Source organism: Gekko japonicus, unplaced genomic scaffold (assembly GCF_001447785.1).
Source record: "Gekko japonicus isolate JY-2015 unplaced genomic scaffold, Gekko_japonicus_V1.1 scaffold421, whole genome shotgun sequence".
NCBI lineage: Eukaryota > Metazoa > Chordata > Lepidosauria > Squamata > Gekkonidae > Gekko > Gekko japonicus.
Genome location: NW_015164195.1, coordinates 1,118,302 through 1,128,941, shown reverse-complemented (window position 1 = coordinate 1,128,941; position 10,640 = coordinate 1,118,302).

Genomic DNA, 10,640 nt, shown 5'->3' with positions numbered 1-10,640 from the left:
AGAGCCTGGAAAGTGACATCACAGGAAGAGGTGGGGTTTTGGTGCAGTGTACTGGAAGTGACATCATTGGAAGGGGAAGTGAAATCACTTGACATTTGACCTGGAAGTGACATCACAGGAAGTGACATCACAAACGTCTCCTGGCTCCACCCCCAAAGTCTTCTGGCTCCACCCTCAAAGTCCTCAGATATTTCCAAATTTGGACTTGGCAACCCTAGGCAGGAGGGAGGGCAGGGTACTTTCCAAGCCTGTTTTGGACCCAGGCCTGGGCTAGGATTACCCGCTCCGGGTTGGGAAATTCCTGGACATTCTGTGGTGAAGTCTGAGGTGGTCAGAGTTTGGGAAGGGGAGAGGCCTCAACTTGACAACCCTAGACCTAGCAGCACGCTCTGGGTTTCTTGATACCACCTGACTTGCATGATTCAACTAGGCCTGGCTGCTTGCTACTATTCAACAGCAGCCACCCTATGAAAGTCAGTGTAGTACAATGGTCAGAGCTTCAGAGCATGGTTTGGGTGACCAAGGTTTAGATATATTTGGGGTATATTTATACCCCAAAATGTATCCTGAAGGTATGGTGTGGAAGCTCACGGGGTGATTTTGGACTACTCACATACTTTCAGCCTAACCTACCTCATAGGGTTGCTGTGTGGATAAAAAGGAGGAGAATATAATGTAAACTGCTTTAGTCCCCACTGTGGAGAAAGAACATAGTTTTCCTCAGGAGAAGCTGCAGGGGAAAAGGAAACGGAAATCTGAAGACAGGCAGATAAAGGTAGGATGGTTATTAGATGGGAAGGAGATGGGGGGGGAAGTAGGTGGGAGGCCAGGAGAGTGACAGGGGCAGAAACAGTGATGGCGTGGGGCAGAAAGGAAGTGACAGGCATGGAGGGGAGAGAAAGAAAAGGGGTGGCAGGAAGGAGAAAGAGTATGAGAAAAGTTGGGGGAGAGGAGAAGAAGCAGAGGTGGGGGGAATGAGATAGCCACTCCCACAAGTTTCTTGCAGGTCCCCACTTGTTAATACTAATCCTAACCTGGTTTCTTAATACTAATACACTAGATTAACCCAGTTCTTAATACTAATTGTTGAGGCCATATGAACCCATGGTTGGCTGTAAAATTTAAATATAAATAAATCTCATAAATCTGATTACAGATTATTTTGGTGGATGCACATAATGTCATTTATATCTTTGCATATTGATTCAATAGACTACTGTATTGTAGATTTAAAACAGGGGAATCAAAGAATAATACTTACTGTTTAGCAGTGATGCTTCCACAAGCTCACGTTATTAGGAATGCCTGATCAAGGAATCAGAGGAACAATGCAGAAAAGCAGACTGTTACCCCTACCAGCTTTATTAAATAATATTCTTGCCTTTTGTTTGCTTGTGGGAATTAGCATCAAAGGCAGAGCTAGCAAGAGGTGGGGTATATTGAGAATCTGCTATCAATGTTTACGGAGATAGTTCCTTTAACACCCCTGGTTGAATCAATAACCAGTCCAAATTGTAGAGAGGAATGGGTTTTATTAAGGAAAAATAATAACTTAAGGAAATAATAACTTAAGGAAAAATAATAACACTCAAATCAAGGATTGCAAGCATACAAGGAGATATAAAAAGGAGTTAGCAGACAAATAGAGAGGATGGGGGAAGATCAGGATGATACTATACCTATTGTGTAGAGGTGATGCGGTCCAGAGGTTGTAGGGAGGAGGTGCATGGATCTGACCAGTGAGACCGGAGGGGTGGGGACTGAGTTATACTCAGCAGTGTTGGCTTTGTGCCCATCCAGCCCAATCACACCATGTCTGTGTGGGACTGGGTATATTTATACCTCAAAATGTATCCTGAAGGTATGCTAAAGTATGGTGGCTAATTGATGGGATTTCTATTGTGGGACAATATCGTGATCTGGCATTTCTGTTAGAAGAAATCCTCTGGGAAGGATTAATCTTCTGGGGGTTCTTGGACACCAGTGTATACAGAGAGATTAAAATCAGAACAGACACTCCTTATTCCCACAAAGAGACAACACAGCTGGATGGTTAAAGAATAAATGTTGTCTTTACTGAATAATATTGGAGTTCACAGTCATACAAAAACAGATTCGTTCACACACACTCACAAGTTCCTTTAGATACAATAGAAATAGAAAGCAATCAGTACGGAAAATAACAAATGTTGACTAACTGGGTGGTAGCAGACAAAAGGTTAACGGATATACTTATCTGATCCTAAAGGAAGTTTGATCTTCCCAATGAAGAATGCGGGAACCAAAAGAACTAGCTGGAGGGATTCTTTTTTTTTTTTTAATAAAGATTTTATTAGCTCCCCTAAAAAGGGGAGGTATTTCGCTTAAAAGAAAAAATGGGAAGGGTAGACAGCGGGAGAAAGAGAAAGCTGAGTGATATATAAACTGGTAAATTAAACTGTTAGTAATGTCCAATTAATCTTCTTGGGCTTCTTCTGTGTGTTGTCAGTTTGGTTGCTGAATTCTGTCTTAGTTCTTGAAGCATCAAGTAGTATCTGGTTTGATATATTCACATCTGTAAAACTGAAACACAGAAAAGAAAAAAGAAAAAGTAAAGAAAAATGGACCACAAAATAGGACTGTTCGTATTAATGTATTTAATGTATTTATTGGTGTGTATTCATCTTCAGAAGTTTGGTGGAATGTCTGCAACAGAAACTTGTTAATTAAGGACCTTGTGAAAAGGTGAAGGAGTTATACTAAGATTGGATAATACAAAGATTTTCTCCAAGGATGGTATTACACTAGTTGAAATCAACATGTGGAAAGCAAGAGCAGGTGTGAGCATGCTGACCGTGCCCCTCAGCAATGCATGATCACTATCTTGAGAGTATAGTGTCTATGAGCCATAGGATATAAATTTGCCTTTCTCTTAACACATCAGGATGCAAAGCAGTGTTAGAGGAAATCCTCTTTTGGAGAATTAATCCTCTAGGGGTTCTTGGACACCAGTGTATACAGAGATAAGAATTCAGAACAGACACTCCTATCACTCGGTGACGTCTGGTGGCTCCGCTAAACCCCGTAAAACGGGATCGCTCACGCAGCAAGGTCCAAAGGGGCAGGGCATGGCGGGCGCCTCGTCTCCAACCTCTCGGCTGAGAGAGAGACTCCCCCCTCAAGCGCCCTAAAGCGCCCCGGATCCGAGCTCCTCACATCCTGAGGGGCTCGTTCGGGTCTCCGCTCATGCGGATTCCCTCCTCCACCGCGGGCGGGCAAGACGCCCCTCGGGAGCGACCCAAGGATGCGTCCGCCAAACACGTGTGGAACCAGCCAAACACGTGTGGGCTTCACTTGGTCACGATCCAAGCAAGCACGTGAGAATAACCTTCAGTAGAGCTTTAGTTGCCTAGGTGGGGTGGGGATGGCTAGCAACAAACAAAGGATGTGCTTGGCCTTTTATCACCTAGTTTAGGGGTTGGCCTCAGTGCCAACCTCCAGTCTGGAGTCCGTCCCAGTCCCTATACCTATTGGTTATTGGGATGTGACATACCTATCTAGAGGGAGTGGAGCAATATTCAAATCTAAGCATATACCTCAATGGAACCATTTGGCCAAGGTGTCAAAGTTGTATCACCAAGGAAACCTTTGTAGTGTAGATGCTCTTGCCTGGTCCAAGGCAGTAAACAGGAACAAGTCACTTTCAGATGCAAACCAGATACAGGGTTACGTGTTATCCAGGAACTCCCTGATGGTGGAATACTTGTTGTTTGTGAAGGTCCTTGTGGCGGAGCATAATGGAGAATGCTTCTTCTTCCCAAAGCAGGATGGGTAGGTGTGTGTGTGCCTTCATTAGCATACTGGTGCAGGCAGCACATTGGCACAGCAGCTTCCAAATGCAGATAGACCACAGCAAGCAAATCACACAGCATTCCAAACCCATACACAAATGCAGATACATTGCATACATTCAAGCATCAGCACAATACAGATAAAAATACAGTTTTGAACACATCTGCTAACATTTCTCTAGTGCCAGACAAAAGAAGGTGATGTTTCCTAATGTGTGGCAGGATGAACCTGAATGGGTGACCATTCACTAGGCTTGAAGAGTTAATGCTTACCTTGATGGGTCTGGCATAGGTGTAAGAATGCAGATGTTTTTAGACAAATATGTGGAGACAGGAATGTGAGGATTATTCAGAAGGTGTTTCCTGACATTCAAGTGGAACAGGATTCGGGGGCAGGAAACATGCAACATACTCCATTCATTAAAATGACATACCAGAGGCTCTTTGTTTCTGCTTGCCAGTACAGTTGACAGACAAAAGACTGGCCATTTGGTGAGTAGAAGATGCCTGAGGTGAGGGCAGAGACTTGCCCATTCTAGTCCTTATGGACTGACCTGACGGGGGGGGGTTTTGCTTGCATGGAGGATGTTCTGGTAGTGCAACTTGAAATGCTGTTTTCTTAGGCTGTGGTCAGACATGCAGTTCAATCTGCTATTGCCCCACCTCCAGGTTATTTTATAACAGAGATGCATGATCAGACTCACCCCTTTTAGCACTCTCTAAAGCATTTTTACTCCATCCTTGATTGATCAGATGTGGCAGCAAGGGTGCCATTTTTTTAAAAAAACTGTCATCTGAGCATGCCCACAATTGCTGATAAGACTGCTGGGATATGGAGTTCATGGGGCTGTTGGATATTTTTTTAAAAAGTTTGCCCTCTGAGCAAGCGCACAAGTGCTTGCTGAGACTGCTGGGATATGGAGTTCACTGCCATCCTTCCTCTAATCTCTTCAATTTAAATTATTAAATTATTTATCCCTTCCCAAAAGCATAGGAAAAAGCTGAAGAACAGAGGTATCTTTCTTTGAGAGTTTTGTACAAAAAAACCAAAGTTTTGAGTTGCCGGGGGGAAGGTGCATATATGCAGTTATGCACACATTGCCAACTAGTAAAAAAAATGGCAGCTGGAAAACAAGAGACCAGTCATACCTGCCTGACGGCTTGGGTGTAATACAGTGCAATCAGACAACAGGAAATCTGTTTTGGAATCAGCTCAGACCAACAGAACTGGACTTCCTTAGGTATCAAAGAAACATGCAGCAAAAGGGGGGGGCACACAGCAATGGCAATGGATCAAACTGCAGATCTGATCACAGCCTTAGTCTCCCAGCAAAAGTCACTGTTTAAGCCAAGGTTGGCTTTATGATGGAACTGCTTTTGGAGGTTCAGAGGTCATTTCTCTCTCGGGAAAGACCACCTCAGGTGCAGGGCACAAGAGGTCTGTTATAAGAAATTCTACAGAGGCATGATGAATATTTTTGCTGAGAAACTTCTTTCAACCTAGCAGCTATAACTCCTGTTCAGAAGAAAACCCATAAGTAAATACAAGTTAAAAGACTTTTTAATGCATAGTAAGCATAGTAAGGATTCATCCTACAATATTTATTTATTTTACAAAATGTATACCTCTCCTTTGTGCCCTCATAAGGTCACCAAAGCAGTCACATCTTTAAAAACCATCAAAAATAAATCATTAAAACCTTGGTGTTTAGTCATGCCGGCCACATGACCACGGAAAGGTCTTTGGACAGCGCTGGCTCTTCAGCTTTGAAACGGAGATGAGCACCGCAACCCTAGAGTTGGAGTCGACTGGCTTTCGAGCAAGGGAACCTTTACCTTTACTTAAAATATAAAAACAATTAAAACATGGAGCAGAAAGGAAGGATCACTGAGGAAATGCCAAACAAAACAAAGAAGTCTTCGCTTGCTGGCAGAAGACAGCAACAGAAGGGGACAGCCAAGTCTCCCTGGGGAAGGAGTTCTAGGGTTTTGGTGTCATTACTGAGAAGGCCCACTCTTGTTGCCACCCATCTAATCCCAGAAGACAGGGGAACCCGATGCAGGGCCTTGAAAGATGACTGAAGGGTCAGGTAGGTGGTCCTTTAGGTATGTTGGTCCCATATGTGATTGATACACAAGTCATTCAGAACAAGATGGGGTTTCCCATTCCTCTGGGTCAGTTCGTCCAAAATTTGCCTGAAAACAGAGACCATGTTTATGCAAAGCAACATAGTGCTATACTACAAAGCATGATTATCTGTAGTTTAGAAAAATAAAAAGAGACATTTTGAACACAGGCGGAAGTTATGAAGAAACTCTGACAAAATTATTTATGTCTTTGTAAATTATGTATCATCCTACATGAGAGATTAAAGCCCTGGCTTCTGAATGTTCTATGGAAATGTAAAATGTAGGATTCAGTGTGGTCAAAATGTGTGTTGCAGTGATGGCTATTGCTGAGTTTAAGTAGCCTTGTATGACTCCAAAGTGGAAAGAACCACAGTGAGACCAAAGAACGAAAAGGCAGGGCAGTGTACATTATCGTTAAGTCCATAACAGAAAACTGGACACTTAAGATGCAATATTTGTATTTTAAAATATACAAGCAGGGCACTGTGAAGACAAATAGACTCCTTTAAGCAAGTAGTACACCTCCCAATTCTGCATGAGATTGCTCAAGTAAGAAGAGCTCCTGTATCTCTGTTTTAGCTCATTTGGGAGTAAAATCTCTGTTCTCTCGCTTTTCTTCCAATTGAAACAGCAAGATTCCTGCATTGTACACACATACCTACAAAGCTCTGCCCTTACTGCAGAGGTGTTGCCTATAGAAGTTAGATTCCTGGCCATCAGAAGAATATCCCCTGAGATTCTCTGGTTAAAATTCATGGCACTCATCCAGCCACTCATTCATTCATTCAAGAACATGCAAGATTACAGGAGTACATTTTTCTCTTTCTAGAAAAAGTAGGTCACTAGCTGTCTTCTTTAATGAAAACACTCTTATTGCAATTAAAAATGCAACAGAATCTCATTGGCATCAGCACATCTATGAGGCCAGTGAAACTGGGTCATGACATGTTGGGTAAATTCAGGTACATTTCAAGGATCAAGCTTGCACACTGGAAGAGCTGTGTTTTGCAGCTATGCTATTTCCAATATTATTTCTGCCACTAAATACAAACTGGGGTCTCTGCATTTTCCCTAATGAATCATCAAGGTCTCACATTTTTGTAATGGTCCTCTCTCTTATTTCAGCTACATAAGATTCCAAATAAACACCCAGCACGTCCTTCAGCAGTTTATTTATGGTATTCCTAAGGTCATGTGTGCTTCTGTGTTACGGGAAGTGTTGGTACCCTGTGAAATAAAAATGGTGGACCAAGAAACCAAGTGAGACACAAAAGTCTTCTCAGGCAACAATGACCATAGTGGATTCTTAAAGTCACTACCATTAAAAAGTTGCATTTGCTCTGACAATCTAACTGTAACAATGGGAAAGGGGATGACAAAAGTAACAACTCTACCCTTCCTTGGCTAGCTCCTGTGACACAGAAGCAGCCAGCCAGAAACATCTGGTAGTATTGTTCACTTCTCTGTCAAAGGGTTACTTCCCAGGGGTGGTTGGGACACCACTGACTTCTCTACCTCCATATCTCAGGTACAAGTTGGAGATAGATAAGTCATGCAAATATACTTAGCAAATCTAATACAGTCCCATACAGTGTTCCCTCTAAGCTGAGTTAGTGCGAGCTAGCTCACAGTTTCTTAGCCTCCGGCTCACACATTTTTGTCTTAGCTCAGGAAGAAGGGCCCCAGAGCAAACTAATTTATGCAGCAGTCAAATCGCTCGCTCACAACTTTAATGCCAGTAGCTCACAAAGCAGAATTTTTGCTCACAAGACTCCACAGCTTAGAGGGAACGTTGGTCCCACACTCTTCATCAATGATAAGCAGAAGTCTTTATTGGTAGAGAGGTATCATTGCCCGGGAGTATATGAGAGGAAGACGTCTGGGAGGAAGAACACACAGTAAGAATGGGAATCAGTCCAAAGATAACAATCAAAAACTTAAGGCCGTTCTAACTCTACTGTCCCTAGTCAGTTTATGCCCCTCATCCAGATACAGGTGTTAGTACTTCGATAGGCAACTGGAATTTTGCTGCAGGAGATTTCTCAGCTCACAAAGAACTTCCGTCTCCATTACCTGGATGTTTACTTCTGGGGACAAATATGCTTCTAGAATAGGTGAAGCATACCCCAATGGAGGAACTTGTTTAAAAAGTGTGGGGAATGCTTTTTTTAAAAAAAATGTGGAGCATCTCCCTTTCTCATAATACTAGAAACCAGGGTCATCCACTGAATCTAAAGGCTGGAGGATTTCAGGACAGACAAAAAGAAGTTTTTCTTCACACAGCACATAGTTAAGTTGCGGAACTTGCTGCCACAGGTTGTAATCATGGCCACCAACTTGGAAGGTTTTAAAAGGGGCATGGACAAATTCATGGAAGACCGGGCTATCAATGAAATCATTAATGATATCTACTCCCTCCAGTACCAGAGGTAGTATGCCTCTTTAATTCAGTTGCTGGGGAACACAGGGTGATTCAGTCTTCCAGTCTGTGGATGACGCATGGTGCTGTTGCTATTGTCTTGTTTGTAGGCTTCCTATTGGTAGCTGGTTGGTCACTGTGTGAACAGAATGCTGGATGACGGGGGCCTTTGGTCTGATTCAGCATGGCTCTTCTTACATTCTTAATTGGAGCATCATGACATCAACATTTCCCACTGTCACCTTTGGTGAGTTTGAGGCTCTATTTCTCCATTTGGCTTAGTCCCAAGAATAAGATTTTACAAGTTTAAGGCAGGAAAGAGTGCATCTTTTACCACGATCTGACCCATGTGTAACAATCAAGACCTGGCTTTTACCACGATCTGACCCATGTGTAACAATCAAGACCAGAGATCTTCAAAAATGTTTCACTAGGATTAGGAAAGTTTTACAACAATGGTTTACTAAGAAAGTATTCTACTCTTTCCAGTTCCCAGTGATGAGAGTTCGTAGCTGCAGAAAATAAAAGCCAGATGTGTAGAACAGCAAGGGGGAGTGGCGTGACTCAGGGTTTTTTCCAGGTTCATTCACTAGCTTTGGAGGGGGGGGGGGATATGAGAAAGAAGTGGACAAGAACACCCAGATTAAAGGTACATTTGCACTGTGTTAGAAAAAAAAGCCTGTTCTGCCTCTTCTGCCTGCAGAACATGTATATTTAACTGCATGCTTTGCTGCCTAAAGCCAAGCAGGACAACTGACCGGCCCCCAGTTATTGTATTGGTTATTAGTATACAACAAGCTGGAACCTGCAAGGACTTGTCGGGTATATCACATTTCCCTTTCCCTCACTGCTTCCTCTTTGTCTTCCTTGAAAGCCCCCATAGCCCCTTTCTTGCTTCCTTCTTTCCATCCACTAGCCAACCTCAGTTGTTCCTCCTTTTCTTCCCCTGGCAGCCTCTACCTGAGGAAACTATGGCCCAGTTGCTTGGTGCTGGTCTCTGGGTCAGGTCCAGTTGCACACTGGGGAACCTACAAGAATTTGCAAGAGGCAGCCCATTTTCCCATCTCACCTTCCCAACGCTATTTTCTCTTCCCCTCTACCTTGCAACTCCCATATCCTCACACGTCTCTGCTCCCTTCTCTCCTTCCCACCCACTGAACATCTACCTGCTCTCCTATATTCAGCTATACAACTGGAGATCTGCAAGAAACTTGCGGGAGCGGCTATCCCATTCCCTTCACCTTTGCTTACTACCCTCTCCCACTTCCCTCCCACTCCTTCTCTCTTCTACCACCTGTTGTCTTACTCCCTCTCCTCCATGCCTGGCACTTCATCTCTGTTTCTCCACCCCATAACTCTTCCTCCCTCTTTTGCCCTCCCCAACCCATCATTCTCTCTTTCTGCCCCCATGACTTTCCCAGCCACATACCAGCTTCCTCCCCCCACAGCAGCAGTGGTAGAGAACAGAGAAGTGCCGGCCAAGATGGGACCATCTCTGTCCTCAACCAAAAGCCTGGCAGAACATCTCTGCCTTGCAGACCCTGCAGAATGGCATCAAATCCCACAGGGCCCTGATGGTACTTGGCAGAGAGTTTCACCAGGTTGGGGCCAGGACCAAAAAGGCCCTGGCCCTGGTCAAGGATGGCCAAATGTCTTTAGTGCCAAGGACCATCAGCAGATTGCTGTCTAAGGAGCACAACACTCTCCCAGGGACATAACGGAGGAGACAGTCTCATAGGTATGTCGATCCTGGACCGCTCACGGCCTTATAGGTCAATACCAAAACCTTGAACTTAACTCAGTATTCCACTGGGAGCCAATGTAGCTGGCACAGCACTGGATGTATATATGCAGTCTGTGACGTTCCCATCAGGACTCACATCACCACATTCTGGACCAGTTGGAGCTTCTGAGTCAGTCTCAAGGGTCGGCCAGCATAGAGCGAGTTACAATAGTCTAATCTGGAGGTGACCATTGCATGGATTGCCATGGCTAGATCAGTGCACAACAGGAAAGGGGCCAGTTGCCGAGCTTGGCATAGATGAAAAACAGCAGCTTGGCAATCTGAGTGATCTGGGCCTCCATATTTAAGGAAAGTTCCAAAATCACACCCAAGCTCTTGACAAATTGCGCCGATGACAGTGGTGCTCTGTCACGGGCTGGTAACCTGTCCCCCAACTCCAAAGCCCCCGCCCCCAGCCACAGAGCCTCCATCATAGGAAGTATCTGGAGGACACCTTCTCTCCCAGTGCCACCCTTTG